Source organism: Papio anubis, chromosome 6 (assembly GCF_008728515.1).
Source record: "Papio anubis isolate 15944 chromosome 6, Panubis1.0, whole genome shotgun sequence".
Classification (NCBI taxonomy): domain Eukaryota; kingdom Metazoa; phylum Chordata; class Mammalia; order Primates; family Cercopithecidae; genus Papio; species Papio anubis.
In genome coordinates, this window is record NC_044981.1 from 39,934,654 (window position 1) to 39,952,335 (window position 17,682).

At 54.7% G+C, this 17,682-nt stretch overlaps 1 protein-coding gene across 6 annotated transcripts in view; it reads left to right on the top strand.

The window, feature by feature from the left end:
• The first annotated feature begins 469 nt into the window (after positions 1–469).
• Positions 470–17,682, top strand: part of FOXP4 (forkhead box P4) — a 55,425-nt gene continuing 38,212 nt past the window's right edge. For 3 of the 6 annotated variants that reach the window (XM_021936550.2, XM_009205119.4, XM_009205118.4), the window contains exon 1: positions 15,280–16,943. The gene's annotated coding sequence lies outside the window, so the exon portion shown is untranslated. Of the gene's footprint in view, positions 1,030–15,279; positions 16,944–17,682 lie in introns of those variants that run through there. The other 3 variants (XM_009205115.4, XM_009205114.4, XM_009205122.4) reach the window with 3 other exon arrangements.

Genomic DNA, 17,682 nt, shown 5'->3' on the forward strand with positions numbered 1-17,682 from the left:
TCGGCTCAGAAAGCCCACCCTCAGCCCCCACGCAGTGGGGAGCAGGAGGGAGGCCAGGCAGGGCCCGAGCCTGACGCTGGCTCAGTCTCTGGGCCCCCGGCCACTCCCCGCGCCGAGCGCAGCCCGCCGGGAACCAGTGAACCGTGTGGGAGCAGGACTTGGCCGTACCTCCAGACTCCAGGGGATGGCCGGGGTTTGCAAGCGCGCCATAGGATGAGTCCGAGGCCAGGGTGAATCCCTGGGGTCCCTCCACCTACCATCTTTTTCAGATCTGCCGCCCCACGTCTTCTCCCCACGTTCCCATTTTTCCTCCCCTAAAGTTTGGTGCACGTGGTCTTCTCTAGCTCTCAGCGGGCTGCCAGGCGGGGTGAAAGTTGCTGCACCTGCTTTAGGCGAATTATGGTAGCACTAGAAGTTGGTCTCCCCTCCCTCCGCCGCTTGCTCTCTCGCTCCCTCCTCCCTCGCGCTCCGCGCGCTCCCTCCTTCCCTCTCCACCCTCCTCCTCCTCCGCCCCATCCCGCCCCGCCCGCGCGCCGCCCGCTCGCAGCCACTCGCAGCCCAGGCTCAGTCGCAGCCCCTCGGAGTCCGGAGCCCACCGCCCCTGCGGACCGGACAGTGAGGCCAGCGGCCGGGACGGAGCCCCCAGCCCGCGAAGAGGGCGCGGCGCAGGCGGCGGCGGCGCGGCGGGGAGGAGCCCGGGCCGGAACCAGGGCCGGGCCGGGGGCGGGGACGCCGGGGTCCGGGAGCCCGGGAGCCGGAGCGAGCTGACGAGCGTCGCGGAAGGACTGGGAAGGAGGAGCGGAGCCGGAGCGAGCCAAGCAGCCCACAAAGTGCGATGCCCCGGCGGGGTTGAGGCGCGCAGCGGTCGGCGCGGCGCGCTGGGAGGACGCCCGGGAGCTGCGCGGCGCGGGGCGGCGCGGAGGGGCAGCCCCGGCGGGCGGCGGCGGGCCCGGGCTGCGACCGGAGCGAGCCCCATGCCCCGCGCGGGCTGACGGGCCGGAGCCCGCACGGAGCGGCCGGGCGGGACAGGTAGGTGTCGGGCCGGGCCCAGGGACGCGGGTGGGGGCTGGGCAGGCTACCAGACCAACTCCCTTGCTCGCGCACTCTCTCGCCCGCTCGCTGGCTCACTTTGTGTTTGCAAACTGCCCGCCCGAGACGCGCCGGGCGCCGGGAGGAGCCGGGCCCTGGCCGGCGCACTTTGTTCCAGCCAGGGCCGGCCGTGGCGCACTGACCCCACGCAGCCGCGACATTCCGCCCCTGGCCCGGGCCCCCGCGGGCCGGAGCTGCCTCAGGAACAGGTGGGGGCTGCGGCGCGACGGGAATGGGGGCAGCCGGAGGCCGGGGCGGGGAGGGGGGCGGCCGGAGAGGCCACCGAGGCCCGCCCTTCCCCAAGAATCTGGGCCCCGCCCCCTCCCTGCCGTGCCGCTGGGAATGGGGTGTACGGGGGCGCGACCCCCTCCCTGCCCGGAGTCAGACAAAGAATACTTCCCGGCCCAGACTTTCCTGAGCTGGGAAGGGACGTGGCTCACCCCAACTCTAGTCGGTACTGGACTCCCCAGGACGCGCCGGAGGCAGATGAATGTGGGGGCAAGAGAGCGGGGGATCGCGGTCCTACCCGCCGCGTCGTCTGTGGTGAAGAGGGGACTCGTCTTGCTGAGGTCGCACCTCGGAAGTGCCAGGGCCGGTCAGCCCCTTTCCCATTGCTCAGTCAGCTCGGGGATAGAGCGGAAAACTTCTTGGGGACTTGAGAGCGTCTGGAAATGGCCCCTGTGATTTGTGCGCCGGAGGTGGAGGGTGGGGAAACGATCTGGCTGACACCTCTACTCACCCGCTGTGGAGAGAAAGAGCTCCCGCTTCACCACGTAGGGGGAGAAGAGGGTAGCCGCGGGGGGCCCGGAGGCCACCAGGGAAGGAGCCCGGAGTGACCGAATAGGACCTCCCCTCCCAACTGAGGAGTCAGGTATCTCCCCTGGACAACCTCAGCACCTCTCTGGCCGGCGGCGCTTCAGCCTCGGGCTCCCCATCCACGCCAAACAAACTTCCTTGGGCTGCATTAGAGCCGAGCCAGTGGCGCTAGAATGCGACCTGGGGTCCCTACCGCCCGCGTAAAGGACCGCGTAATTTCGCGGGATGCGGATTTTGAGGCAGAGGCCCAGACAGCGGCGGATTCCCTCTGTCCCCCAATTGGGGCAACCTCGTGAACACACCTGCGTCCCACCCCGATCCTAGGTTAAGGGGAAAGGATATGGGAACCCTGAGCCCAGAGCGCGCCCCGCTCTTCCCTTTGCTCCCCGGCTTCCCTGACCAGCCCCCTCCCGGCTGGTTTCCTCGCTCACTCGGCGCCTGGCGTTTCGGGCGTCCGGAGATCACCGCGTGTCTAGCACCCCAACGCCTAGTCTCCCCGCAGGTTGACGGCGGCGCCTGGAGCCGGGGACAGGGGGTGGGGAGTCCGGAGAAGCAAACCCGAGTCTGGAGTTGCCATTCGGGTGGCTCCTGAGAAAGCCCGGGAGCATTTTGGCCAATGCGGGTTTTTACCTGAACTTCAGCATCTTCACCCCGGTTTTGCAGGGCAGCCTAGATTCGTCCCAGCACGCACTGTGTCGGGTCTGGGATTGAGGGTTAGGGCAGCACACACAACTTGAGGGGCAGTTGGTAGGACTGACCCGAGTGCCTGCAGAAAGAAAGAGCAGCGGGATTGTCCTATGGCCTGTAGCTGCGGAAAGGTCTGTGCCGGTCCCACCGCCGAACCCAGAAGCTCACTTTCCTCAGATAACCAGGGCTGAACGGCCCCTCTGACCCCCATGCCCTGCGGGCACCGGGCATTTTGAGCTCCCCTCCGCCCCCCCCCCGTGAACCAGCCGGTAGGTGCAGGGGCCGAAGGCCGGGCCCAGTGGACCCAGCCGCCTGAAGGGGAGCCACGGCCTCAGAAAACCTCTGCCCGCCCCCACGGAAAACCGCTGTAGGGAAGTCTGAAGGCCTTTTTTTTTTTTTTTTTTTTTCAACTGGAGAAACTTTTGCCTCAGGGTTTTGGGGCTCTGTTACCTGGTGGCTGGAGGGAGGATACTGAGGCTCTGCTCTTGGTACCTGGACAATTGTTGGCTCCCGTGGTGCGCTTTCAATCTCAGACTCTCCGAAAACTGAGTTGGGGGAGTCACTCACACTCTAGTCAGTGGGGCAAAGTGGCAAGGGGAAGAGGTGGCTTTGTGGTTGCCCCCTCCCAGCCTCCACACCCAGGGCCAGGGTGAGTGCTGAATCTCTCCTGGGGGACCCTCAGGACCCACTTTATCCTGGCTCCAGCCTTGCTACTAAGTTTGGGAGACCATGGTAACCTCTCCTGGCACTAAGGGCTGGGCGCCTGGGTGGGGTTTTCTGTGCTTCTCCCTGTCCTGGGCAGGTTTCCCAGGAGTTACAGAGTTGGGGAACCCTGAGCCCTGGGGAGAGAAAGACCTGACCCCAGTGCTGGAGAATGCCAGGGCCAGAGCACTTGCAACGGGTACCACTTACAAAGGGACCTGCTCCTGTCCCTTTCCGTGTAGGGACCCTCCTCACATCTGGACACCCCCAGCCCCCTTCCTCTGCCTTTAGAGCCAAAACCTTCGTTTCTGGCTGTAGGCAGGTAGGTCGCTTCTTGCCAGGAATGTGCATATCCTGCCGGGCCCCTACCCCAAACATGCCTCTTCCTTGGTGGGAGGGAAGTAGAGGGACTGGGAGAGGAAGTCTTGCTTTTGATTCAGTAATTCCCCCAAATGTTTGCTGAGCCCCTACTCTGCCTGGGCAGGTCCCAGGCTGAGTACTGGGGTACCCAAGCAGTGAAGGCTGGAGTCTGCTCTCTGGATCTCAGATTGTTGGGGTAGGAGAGACAGGTAAGATGTCACATCGGGGAGAGGAGGATGGGAACAGGGTGTCTGTTTCAGAGGAGAGGTGTGAGGTGCAAGGGGAGGGAAGGGTCGTCTCCCCAGGAAGCCCTCCCTGCATCTTAACCCTTCCTACCCCACTGCCTTGGCGGTTTTGTGTCTTTCTAGCCACAGTGCAAGCCCCCCAGTCCCATCCTAAGCAGGCACAATGTCTTTACTTTTTGAATAGCCTACACTGTGTGAAATAATAATTTCTTCCATCCAAGAAACTCCTCACAGTTTCCCTTCTTGCAGATCTTACCACGATCCAGCTTCCCCAGACCAAGGCAGGGCAGGTACTATTTTTGACAGGACTCTGAGGCTCCGTTGGCTGGAATGGCCTCCTCAGATTTGGTTCTAGAACTCTGGAACCCAGAGCAAGGAACTGAGGCCTCCCCAGGGCAGAACATGTGTCAGAGTGGAAAAGGCTTTGGGACTTGGCAGTAGAGATGGGACTCTGGGGAACTTAATTAAGCTCTTCGAACCTCAATTTTCTTACATTGTAAAGTAGGTCAATAATACCCACCTTAGAGATTCCGTTTGGGAGTCGAATGAGAAAGCAGATGTCAAGTACCTAGCACAGTGCTGGGCACATGGTAGTACTGATCAAGGGATGACTTTTATTAATAATTTGCTAGCACTGCCAGGCCACACGTCGATTGAATATGGAAATACTGAAGTATTAATCTTCATTTTATGGGTTGGGAAAATGAAGTCCAGAGAGAAGAGGCAACTTGTCCAAGGTTACACGGCTACATGGTAGCAGAGCTGGAACTAAAATACGGGGTCCTCGACTCCCAGTACAACCAGTAGGGCTTGAGCCTATGCTGTAGTGAAGGGAGAAAGGAAGGGATGGGAGGAGCTGCCACTCCTCCCCCTCCTCCACAAGCTTGGCCTAGGCCGCCTGCCTTCTAGTGTGAAGGCCACCTTTCTCTTTTCCCTTTAAGCGGGGAGGGGGACTATAGGTTCAGAATCTGGTGTTTCCACCTGCACACAACCCTGGAGCATTCCCCATTCCCCAGGCACTCCTGAGGTTCTTGTGAGAGACACATAAATGGGAGAGAGAATTCCCTAGAACGCGAAGAGGAAAAATGACTGATAACCCCTCTCTCCAGAAAGGGAGATTTTTAGGGTTTGGAACCCTAGCCTACACGTCCTTATGGAAGATTTTGGCAGCAAGTCTCAGACCAAATTGGGAGCTATCACTGAATGGATCATCTCAAAGAAGCAAAAGGAAACTCCCCTTGAGCCTGAAGTTATTGGCTCCCTTCAGCGTTGCCTCCTAGGATTCTCTGTGGAAATACACACCTTCAGCCCACTGCCAGTTCCACCAAGCCGGGATCACAGCAGGAACCCTCTTTCCTCCAAATTCTGCCACTTCGGATGCTATGATCTTGTAAGATGTTGCTCCTGGGCCCTTGCAGAGCCTGGACGCAGGGCACACCTGCCTGAGCTAGAAAACAAGAGCTCCTGGCACAAAAGGTACACATCTGGACAGGGCTGCAGGTGTTGGGCCGTGGAGTCAGTGTTGCTGTGGTGTGTCGCCCGGGCTGGGCAGGCCTGGGCCTGGCGAATGCCCTCCTTGCCTTGATCCTGGTCCCAGGATCCCTCCTGAGACCAGGGTGTTTTCCCGACTGTCCCTCTGGCACAGCCCTGCACCTTCCTTTCCCGTCTGGATGGTAGCCATACAACCGCCTGTGCCCTGAATCCCAGCTGCTCTGCCCACCTCCCTGGGCCCCATCCTCTGGCCAACTGGAGCCTCCACAGCCAGGCCTGATGGTGGGTGGAGCCAATTGATAGTGCAAGGTAGAGGTAAATGGTGTTTCCTTTCCTGCTGCAGTTCTGATGGTCTGTGACCCAGGCTACCATGTAAATGGAAAGTGGGGCGACATGGTGGGTTTTTCTCAGACTAACAGTATGTGGACTAGAGACCATTAGGCATTTGTTAAGGTAGTCAGGACTGGTGGGAGCAGAAGTTAACTAGCAGGAAAGGGGTGGCAAAATGCTGGTGACTTGAAGGCGAGGTGGCTTAGGGAATGGAGCCAGGGACTCGGTAGTTGTATCCATCCTACGAACACTGTGGAGAACACTGTGGAGCGCCTACTGTGTGCTGGTGGCCAGGGTGGTGAAGGGCACAGCGCAAGGGACCCAGAGAAGGGGTGACTCGCGTGCAACTTGGAAAATCAGAAATGGAGCAAAGGGTGGAGCACAGATCTGTGGGCACTGGCCACCTGAGCCGGCGTGGGTCCTGAAACCCCCAGCTGAGACAGGACATGTCTGCCGCCCAGAGGGCCCTTAGGAGGGCCTCCCTGTGTGAAATGAAACCGGGCGGTGGGGAGGCAGAGGGTGGGAGGTTGAGGTGGTTTCCGTTCTCATCTCCTCAGCGGAGCTTCCTTGGATTCCATTCCCGGCTGGCTTTACTTTTCTAGGAGAACATTTCTGTGGAGACTCAGGCCTAAAGAAGTTGCTCCAAAAGAGGGTGGCGGTGTACTTCCTCCTTTCCTTCGGGTTCCCCTGCAGGTGCACATCCGCATCCTGGAAGGAAGGGGTGCACTGGGGCAAGTTTTGGGGAGATATGAAACGTCAGGATTTGTGGGAGACCCAGCGAGGGGCTGCAGCTGTGAGCACTCGGAGCAAAGCGCCAGGCTTTTTGAGGCTGCATCTCTGGATGGGAGCTGGAGAAGCTGGAGAGTCAGGCCATGCAGAGAGTGTAGAGTTGGTGCACTGAGAGAATCCCTCCTTCAGGAAGCCTCTGAGCTTTCTTTCCCAGAGAGCCAGAGCTACCTGTTCCCCCTCCCCAGCTGAGCACTCGCTTTGGATTGTTCCCCCAGTGAGCTTTTACCTTTTTAACTGAGCGCATCAGTTCCGGTTGCTGGAAGCTTCTGCATGTCTGAGACCTGAGCACAGTGATGTAACACAAGGGCTTTTCGGCACTCACCAGACACAGAGAAAATAACTGCAGCTGGGCCAGCTCGGGCCGGCAGCTGGGGATCCGGAAACACTGGAAGAGGGGACGGCTCAGGCAGCATGGCAGTTTTTAGCCACAGAGAGGGCTGCCCACCCATTGTGGTCAGAGATGATTTCGTGGGTCTGGGCCTAAATGGTCTGGACCCACACGGGTACATCGTGAGGGGCCCTGGTAAGCCCACTGCTGCCGACTTCCTAACTCACTCTTAGGCCTTAGGCATGACCCGTCTTCTTTCTGGGCCTCAGTTTTCCTAACTGTACAGTGGGTGAAGAGGGTGCCTGCAGCCCCACGTCCTCGGGCTCACCATCCTGAAGCTGTGGGTTGGGAGCCAGGCAAGAAGAGACCTGAAGGTCTCAATGCACACCCTCTTTGTTCCAAGGGCGTCGGGAGCCTACTGCTTCCATGGGTCCTTCCTGAAAGGGGAGCTGTGGAGCTCGGGGCAGGGGACACCATGACCCTTGCAAGTCTCCTCCTTCCCAATTAGGCAGTGGAGCCTGATTAAAAGGGGTGCTGCCTGCCCCCTCCCGCCCGATCCCCATCGACGAGATTTCCCTTCATCAGAATCTCACATCCTCCAGAAATTAATTTGATGCCTCGTGTTATCAATTAATTGAATCTCGTTGGGAGAGAGCTCCGCGAGGCGAGGCGGGCTTCAGCTTGGCCCTTGTGCGCCGCCGTCCCCCCTCCCCCTCACACCAGGGCAGCCTTCCCCTCCCCCATTCCTTTTCTTCCGCCTTTCTTTTAATTGCACTTATTTTCTAAAATAAAACCACTGCTCTGCGCCTCTTTGCCCAGTTTGGCTTGGATGGATACCCATGGACTGGATACTGGCTGGGATTTGCCCTTTCTGGGGTGGGGGCAGGAGGACTTCCCCTCCCCTGGACCCTGTCTGATCTCTCCTTAAGTAAACAGAATCTCACCCTTTGGGAATTTGGCCGAGATCCTGTGGGCTCCAGGGGCTACTGGTGAGAAACTTAGAGAGCAGGACTAGGGGAGGGAGGAAGAGCTGGGAACAGACTCCACCCTAGTTGGGAACAGGGGAGGTATAGAAAGACCAAGCTAGGGACCTTTTAACCCTCAGGATTTTGCCATTCAGAAACTGTTAACCCTGCCAGAGCTGATCCATTAAATGCAGGGCAGAGGGCACAGGTGTGTGGTACCTCCAAGCCTCCCAACAGTCAGGTCAGGTATCTGCAGGAACAAGCCCTCAGCATTTTCAAGGACACTTGGAAGCCCTTGGTCTGCCCCCTGCATGGAAGATGGGGGACAAAAGTTCTAACAGGACATCCCTATTAGGAAACCTGGGAGGGCGTTGTGGCAGGTAGAGCTAGGTAGTCACCAGGCCCTGACTGAGGAACTGTGTTTTGCAGTTTCACATGCCTCCTTGTTCTTATCCCCACAACAACCCTGAAAGATTCTCTAAGCAGTGGTAATGATCACTCTCATTTGATAGGTGAAGGACCTGGGCCCAGAGAGGTTACCTGACTTGCCCTGAGTCACAGTTAACTGGAACTTGCATTTCTGAAATGCTGGCCGTAAGGGCTGAGGTCACAAATGGACTAACTTCATCCCTGCTGAGTTTTATTGACCCATACACAGTTCATTACAATGGTAAATTTCACATAAATATCCCCACTTCAGCTCCTTTTGAAAAACCCAAGCCCTCTCAACACTGAACCTGCATTTCTGTGTAGAAAGGATGGACTGGGATTGAGTGACACCTGCCTCCTTGTGCCCTCCTAACCTTGCCTCCTAAGTGACCAGCCTAGCCCCTGAGGGCATTTTGGTTAGCAGTTTTGATGTGGAGATTCACCTGTCCCCAGTATTCCTCAAGGAAAATCTAGTGGGGGACAGTGTCTGAAAGACTCTGCAGGGTCTGGCCAGGCACGGTGGCTCACGCCTGTAATCCCAGCACTTTGGGAGGCCGAGGCAGGTGAATCACCTGAGATCAGTGGTTCAAGACCATCCTGGCCAACATGGTGAAACCCCATCTCTACTAAAAATACAAAAGTTAGCCGGGCGTGGTGGCAGGCACCTGTAGTCCCAGCTACTCAGGAGGCTGAGGCAGGAGAATTGCTTGAACCCGGGAGGTGGAGGTTGCAGTGAGCCGAGATTGTGCCACTGCACTTTAGCCTGGGCCACAGACTGAGACTCTGTCTCCAAAAAAATAAGACTCTGCAGGGTCTGTACAAGAAGTGTACAAGAAGAGCTCAGAGAGGACCTATAAGGACACCGTGACCCAAATCTTACTCCCACGCAGCTACCTAATAACTGATGGTGGGATGGGCACAGTGGCTTATGCCTGTAATCCCAGCACTTGGGAGGCCAAAGTGGGAGGATCGCTTGAGCTCAGGAGTTTGAGACCAGCCTGGGCAATATGGTGAAATTCCCTTTCTACAAAAAAAATACAAAAATTAGGGTGTGGTGGTGTGTGACTGTAGTCCCAGCTACTCGGGAGGCTGAGACCAGAGGTTCACTTAAGCCAAAGAGGCAGAGGTTGCCGTGAGTGAGCCGAGATCGCGCCACTGCACTCCAGTCTGAGCCACACAGAATGAGACCCTGTCTCAAAAAAAAAAAAAAGTGATGGTGGTGGGTGTTTCTTTTTCCCTTCTTTCTACCATAGAGGTTAGGTCTTCTTACCATAAGCCCTTGTGTCTCCGGGGGCCTGTTTCAAGATGAAACCAGCCCATCCCTGACAGGGTGAGCCCCTCTATGATAAAGTTATCACTTGTCCCCTACATCTGGGGAAATGAAGGGAGGGGCCAAGGCATGTCTGGAGCAGGCTGGGCAGAACAGCCAGAGGCCCAGAAATGGCCATACTCAGTGGTTTGTCCCAGGCCCACTAGAGCCCCTCCTGTGCCCACAGGAAACCCTGGTGCCAAAGGCACTACCAGAACCAGGCTCCAGATGGCCATTCAGGCCCTGGGCGAGTTGCCCCTACCCCTTAACCAGCAGGCCCCCCACGTAAGACGTCACTATTTAATTAGCCGTCTCTGATTAACCAAACTTGGCATTCGGCTCCTCTTGCCCTCATCTTTCCCAGCTCCGAATCAATGGCTTTGATATGCTAATTAGGGAGTAATTTAATTTCAAAAGGCCGCAATTAACAAGGGTGTTGTGGACATGCTGTAGTTAAGCGGAGTAATCTAATTTGCATTAGTAACAAGCAGGGACTAATTAGAAGCTTAATTAGACACTTAGATGGCTCTTATGTTTACTTTCTTAATGAGATGGAGTGGGATCTTTGGTTCTCTTTCTTTTTTTCCCCCTTTATTGTTAATTCTTTTTTTTTGGTCTGTGTAGTAGGAAGGGGTATTGAGGGAGGCCACCTTGCCAGGGCCTGTGGGAGCGTTTCAGGGCTGGAGCCAGTAAAAGGTGAGCTGGAGGGTGGTGGTAGGGGTGAGGGAAGGCTTGGATTCCAGAGCGACTCGGGGAGTTAGGACGCGGAGAGGAGCACTGGTTTAGGAGTCAGAAGAGCCACCTGGTTTCAGTTTGGCTCAGCCACTTAGCAGTCAGGTAACCTTGTCAAGTCTTTGGCATCTTTGAAGTGTGGTTCCATCCTCTGTCAAAATGAGCGCAAAATTGCATGGGGGGAGAGAGGAGGGAGAGGCTGTAGAAAAGCACTCTTGCGGACTCTGTGAATCGAATGTTTTTTTTTTTTTTTTTTTGAAATGGAGTCTCTCTCTGTTGCCCAGGATGGAGTGCAGTGTCGCCGTCTGCCACTGCCCAGGATGGAGTGCAGTGGCACTCACTGCAAGCTCCGCCTCCTGGGTTCATGCCATTCTCCCACCCACCACCACGCCCGGCTAATTTTTTGTATTTTTAGGAGATGGGGTTTCACCGTGTTAGCCAGGATGGTCTCGATCTCCCGACCTCGTGATCTGCTCGCCTCAGCCTCCCAAAGTGCTGGGATTATAGGCGTGAGCCACCGCGCCTGGCAGTCGAATGGTTTTTAACAATAAAATATATTCACAAATTGTGTGCCAAGGCCTTGCTGCATCATGGCTCAGCTCAGAAGCCACCTCCTACAGAAAGCCTTTCCGGAGCACCCCTTACTCCCTCCAGGCTCCATGGTCCCCAGTGTCTAACATAACATTTGTAAAGCTGTGTGTGTTGTGTAAGATGGAAGTTCTCAATCCTGGCTGCACTGGGAATTTAGAATGCTTGGAAAGCTTTTTAAAAAATCCATGCCTGGGTCCAATTCCCTGAAGAGTGCGATTTAATTGACTTAGGGTGGGCCATGGGTATGGGTTGGTTGGTTGGTTTTTTTAAAGCTCCCCACATGATTCTGATGTTTAGAAGGAAAGCTTACCTGCCCATTAGTCTCTCCTCTCTCCATTTCAAGCCCTGCAAAAGCAAGGTCTCCGTTTTACTCACCTCCATTTGCCCCAACCCCAGTGCCCATTGTGCTCAGTATCAGCTGCAGGTGAAGGCTCCCTGCCCCACTCTGACCTTAGGGAACTCACCCAGACTTGATAGGGCCTATAGTGTTGAGTTGCAAATGCCTTATTCGGGCTCTGAGAATCTCCTGGAGAAGGAGCTGAGGAGAATTGAGGGAAATCACTAAAGAGGTTAGGGCCCGAGAGTCTTATGAGATGTGGCTGCCTTGCTAAAGGAGAATTGGACAAAATTGGTATGAATTTTATGGGCATCAATTTGGGAATGAATATATCAAGAACCTTAAAAATATGCAGTTCCACCTTCTAAACATGTATCCTAGGCAAATAGTCAAAAATGTAGAGTATCCTGTTCCCATAAAGGTGTTTACTGCAGAGTCATAGTAAAACATAGCTAACAGCCTCGATGTCCAGTTCTAGGGAATTGGCTCAATACATTCTGGAACATGCGGCCCATTCAAGCAACTGTGTGACCATTAGAAACTTGCTTAAGATATTTGATGGCATGTGGAAATGCTTATGATAGTAAGTGGTGAGTGGAAAAAGAAGAAAATTCAAACCATGTACAGATTATGACCCCAATTTCACTTTTTTGATGTTTATATGCCAAAAGAGAGTGAGAGTGGATTGACTGGAAAGGCTGTATATCCCAAAGGGCTAGATCTCTGTGGGGTAGGATTATGAGTACTCTATTTTTTTTTTCCTTTTTTTCAAAATTTTCTACCAGGATGTCTCTTACTTTTAGGATTCAGAAACAAAGTTAGTTGGAACTTGGGAGAGGACCTGGAACAGACAGCACAGGATGGCAGCTTCACCTTCCAAATCGAAGGCTTTGTTGGAGGCTTTCAGATAGGAATGTCTTTGCCCTGCCACTTGTACTGAGCTCCTCTGAGCACCGAAGTGTGCTGAGAGGCCTTGAATGGTCCCTAGAGTTGAGGTAGGTGGCTTCTAGGATATCACAGTCATTTAGGGAGACTCCCAGGCCAGGAACTCAGACAGAGGTAGGGGTACAGAGGGAAGCCCAGGGTGCCTGCCTCTGACCCACACAATGAGAAGTGCCAAAGGAGGGCAGGGGCTTGGAGAGGGATTAAGCCTACGCTGGAACTCACAGAGTCCCATGTGCTTGGGGAGAGAAACTGCTGGCATGATCAGGGAGCCAAGCAGTGCATGACTCACATCACCCAGCTCTGGCTTCAGGACCTATTTTGGAGCTATAGCCACATTCTAACCCATGGGTCTTGCCTCACTTTCTTCAAGTGCTGACCCAAGGGCTGGGAGAGCAGGGTGGGATCAATTTTTAAACCATAGCCCACTCAGAGGTAGGTTGTAGCAGGACTTTCTGGACTCCCATAATTATAGTAACTACCTTTCTCTAAATGTCTTCCTCATGCAGTGTGTCTTATTTGATACCACTCCAACCCTGGAAGGAAAATGTATTGGCATTAACCTCACATTACAGATAAGGAAACCAAGGCTCAGACTGGTGACCTCAGTCCAGAATGTCACAAAGGTAATAAGAAGCCAGGAAGGGTTAGCAGGTCATCTGGCAAATGAGTGGTTGGCTAAGTAAGCCAGAAGCCCCAAGTGGCCACTGCCCTGGAGCCCTCCCCTTACCTGGAGCCTGAAGCCAGAAGCCACTGGGCCTCTGGGGCCAGGGCTGAATGGGGGAGGCTAGTCCCTGGGACTTTGGATTGGGAAGCATCCTGCAGTTAAACTTCTAGGGCCAGGGCTCATTGCTCTGAAAAGCCCTCTGTTTTATATCTCTTGACACAGGTAAGATATAGCAGGATAGCTAGAAAGAAACAAATAGAGAAAGAAGGAACTAGAAGACATCCTTGTGCTCTGGTATCCACATGTGTGTCTTTTTATATAATCTAGAAATGTATGTATTTCAAAGACTTTTAGTTCTGGAAAACTCTGAAACTGATGACCCTTCTTTTGTAAAATAAAGGCCTTTGCATATGTTTGCCCTGCATTCATTGTATACTTTGCTTGGCCAATACCTACTCAGCCTTCATATCTAAGCATAAATGCCCTTTCCTGGGAAAAGGAGACTTTCCCTGCCCCTCTCCGCTTATGTTAGATCCCCATTTATTTCCTGTACCCACACTTGACAGAATGTATCTGACTTAGTAGGCTTCTCCATTTACTTATGTGTTTAGTTAACATTTGTACCCTCTTCATGGGAACATAAGCTCCACAAGAGCAAGGCCTGTGTCCTGCTCTGCTGAAGTCTGCATACACAGAACCTGGCACACTGTAGGTATTTAAATATTGGTCGTACCAATGAATGGATGAAGGGTCATTGCTGATGAAACATGCTCCTGGCCAACCACTGGAGGAGAGAGAAGCATGACTTTGTTCATGGCTAAAGCCCCACTGGTTTTTAGGAAACTTGTTTTGAGGAAAAACAAGTGCCAGCTTTATCTAGAAAAAAAGAGAAGGGGCTAGGACCTCCGGCATTACCAGTTGCCCTTGCTGAGTCCTTTACCTACAGCTCTCAGCATCTAAAGACACTGCTGCACTGCCTCGTTCAGTAGGGCCCACATTTCACTTTCCTTCAGGTAGATCCCCAGTGCTTCACTTAATGGGGCCCTAAATGCATGTTGAATGATTGAATGGCTTTTGCAGATATATCAGGAAATATATATTTTGCCCATCAGGAAACTCAGAACTAAAGTTACTGTTCATCATTGGAGCCCCACTGCCTGGGACAACCACCATCAGCATCACCTGGGAACTTCTTAGAAATACAGATTCCCAGGCCCACTCCAGACCTACTGGGTTAGAAACTTCTACTGGGGCCCAGTAACCTGTGTTTTAACAAGCTCTCCAAGGTGATTCTGATGCACTCAGGTCTGCAACCCCTGATTTAATGTTGTGGTCCATCATTCTCACCTTCTACTCCGTGCTATTGTATTTTAAGAAATCTTACCTCTTACTGCAGTCTGCTTCCTAATCTTTGTTGGAATTATAAATTATAAAATAGATGGTTACATCTAGTCCAGTTCTCCCCATTATACAGAGGAGAAAAGAGGAGAATCAACTTGCTCCAAGTCACTCAGTAGGCCAGGTGCGGCGGCTCAGGCCTGTAATCCCAGCACTTTGGGAGACTGAGGAGGGAGGATCACTTGAGCCCAGGAGCTGGAGACCAGCCTGGGCAACAAAGTGAGACTCCCCCCTCCCCCTTAAAAACACAAGTCACTCAGTAGTAAATTGGTGTTAGAGCTGGAGCTAGACACCAACTTCCAGGGTCAGGCTGTCAGCTGGTTCGCGTCCTGCTATCTCCCAGACTAGATTATAGGTTTCCCGAGAACTGGAAACAATACCTTATTTAAATTCCAACTGCCACCATTGCTCTGGGTATGGGCCACCTATGGTCATTCCCCATCCGTGTATCCCTTAAGAACTGAGGCCGCCGGGCGCGGTGGCTCAAGCCTGTAATCCCAGCACTTTGGGAGGCCGAGACGGGTGGATCACGAAGTCAGGAGATCGAGACCATCCTGGCTAACACGGTGAAACCCCGTCTCTACTAAAAAAAACAAAAAAAAAAACTAGCTGGGCGAGGTGGCGGGCGCCTGTAGTCCCAGCTACTCGGGAGGCTGAGGCAGGAGAATGGCGGGAACCCGGAAGGCGGAGCTTGCAGTGAGCTGAGATCCGGCCACTGCACTCCAGCCTGGGCAACAGAGCAAGACTCTGTCTCTAAAAAACAAAACACAAGCCAGGTGCAGTGGCTCAAGCCTGTAATCCCAGCACTTTGGGAGGCCAAGACGGGCGGATCACGAGGTCAGGAGATCGAGACCATCCTGGCTAACACGGTGAAACCCCGTCTCTACTAAAAAAATACAAAAAAATAGCCCGGCGAGGTGGCGGGCGCCTGTAGTCCCAGCTACTCGGGAGGCTGAGGCAGGAGAATGGCGGGAACCCGGAAGGCGGAGCTTGCAGTGAGCTGAGATCCGGCCACTGCACTCCAGCCTGGGCGACAGAGTGAGACTCCGTCTCAAAAAAAAAAAAAAAAAAGAACTGAGGCCGCATGTCCACTCCAGCTGCGCGTGCACGTGTGCTCCCGGCAGGACGCGCGCCCAGGAGCGCGCTGGGGGCTGCCCCGCCCCTCTCTCCCTCCCCCGCGGGTAAACTCCGGGCATCCATCAGTCTGTTAATTGCACTAATTAGAGATCGCAGAGGTGTTAATTGGAAAACCCTGGTATTGTGCCTGTTTGGGGAAGAAAACGTCAATAAAAATTAATTGATGAGTTGGCAGGGCGGGCGGCGCGGGTTCGCGGCGAGGCGCAGGGTGTCATGGCAAATGTTACGGCTCAGATTAAGCGATTGTTAATTAAAAAGCGACGGTAATTAATACTCGCTATGCCATATGGGCCCGCGAAAAGGCACAAAAGGTTTCTCCGCATGTGGGGCTCCCAGTCCCTTTTCTCCTTCCCCAAAAGCACCCCAGCCCATGGGTCCCCCCTTTGGCCCCAAGGTAGGTGGAACTCATCACTTCCGGCCAGGGAGGGGACGGGGCCGCCTCCGGCGAGTTCCAAGGGCGTCCCTTGTTGCGCACTCACCCGCCCAGGTTCTTTGACGAGCCAGGAGCCTCCGGGGAAGTGGGAGCCCCCAGCGGCCCGCAGACTCCCCCAGAGCGGAAGAGGCAGGGGCGGCTTTGACCCAGCTTCCTTCCGACGGCATCTGCAGGAGCCTCCAGGCCTGACATAGGCTCCGAGGTGCCCTGGCTCCCCCACGGGGAACGCTGCGAGTTGGGCGACTAGGTCCTGCCTAAGTGCAGGACCTGAGCCTCAGACAAATCCTGGACCTGCCAAGATAACTCGGCCTCCAGTGCTATCTCCATTTGCCCCCAACATGTGGTAGGAGAGGGGTATGGGAAGTCTAGGGTGGGGGATAAGAGCCCAGTATTAGCGAACCTTAGACCCCTGGCCAACCCCTACCTTATTGTATGGAGGCAGAAAGAGCACCCTAGTGACTTGCCCAAGGTCACACAGCTGAGCCTAGAAACCAGATGGTCTAATTCTCAGAGTCTCTGCCTTACTGTTCCACAGGTGTTCAGCTGCTCCTTGCTGAGGACCTTGGTGGCTGGGGGAGGAGCATGGATTGGGAGGATAGGGGTGTGTGGAGAAGAAAGGAGGACCTCTTGGAGCTTGCTCCTTGGTACCAGAGGAAGCAGCTCAGGTCTACACTGGGTGGAGTCCACTGTGAAAGGGACCGGGCTGTGACTCCAGCAGACCGTCAGTGCCTCCAGTATTCACTGAAATACTGTGTTTTCATGTCCACATGCCAGGCTGAGAGTGAGAAGAGACCTTCAAGACCACCTATTCATATAGAGATGGGAAATAGAGGCTCAGAGAAAGGGGAAGGCAGAGGAATCTCCATGGTGTGTGGCTGAGCCCAGGTCCCTGCCTGCTCCCCTAGCCAGGGCTCAGGCTCCTGTGGACACTGACTTCTTCTCCACACCCCACACCCTTGTAGTTACAGGGGACTGATAATCAAGGCCTCCCGCTATCACCTTACCCCATCCTGTCTCTAGCTGACTGGGTCCCAGGCACCCAGAGCCTGCTCGCCCACAGTGCAGGGAGCACCCTGGTGCTATCACGGCACCCTGTGGAGAGATGGGCAGGAGACATGCGGCTGCTGGTGTGCTCATCCTTGGAGGGCAGTTATCCCAGGGCAGAGGTGAGAATTCGGAAAGCACCTGGGTGTGCCTGTGTTGCAGGTTTGGGGGGTATGTTGGTAGGTGGGCGGGAGCATGGAAAGAGGCGTATGGGTGTGTGTCAGTGGGGTAAAGACCCTGGAGGGGACAGAGCATGCCACATGGGAATTAATGCCATTCATACACCCTGCGGAAATGACTTTTCAAATGCATATAATCTCAAGCATGCAAATGAGAGGCTTGCTTCACCCTGTTTAATATGAATGATCAGCCCCTGAATAGCTATTATTATACACCACATTGCAGCAATTATGTTGTTCACTGGGTGTCGCTCTATACTCCCCCCCATAAGAAGAAAAGAAAGAAGTACCTCTGTCTGCAACCTCCTCCTCCCTTTTTTCTCTTTTTCCAAACTTACTGTCTGATCTGCAACTTTATGGTATTCCTTGAGTGTTGGAAGGGGGCCACTCTCCCTAACCCCAGGGAAGTAACTGCCAGATTCTCTTTCCTTTCTCCTTTGCATGCATACACACCCCTGAGGCTCTGGTCTTTGTCCCCTGGGGCCCAGGAGTTCTCAGATCTCAGAGAAGCTAGACTTGGAATCAGAGCGGGCAGCTGCTTTCCACCACCAGCAGAGCCAGGGTTGGGGGAGAGGCCCCCCTCCCTGCTGTCTCCCCATCCCCCTCATGTAACTGAGGCCCAGGCCCAAGTGGGGGAAGGTGCTGCTGGCTGGGTGGTTTCAGGGGAGGATGATGGAGCCCT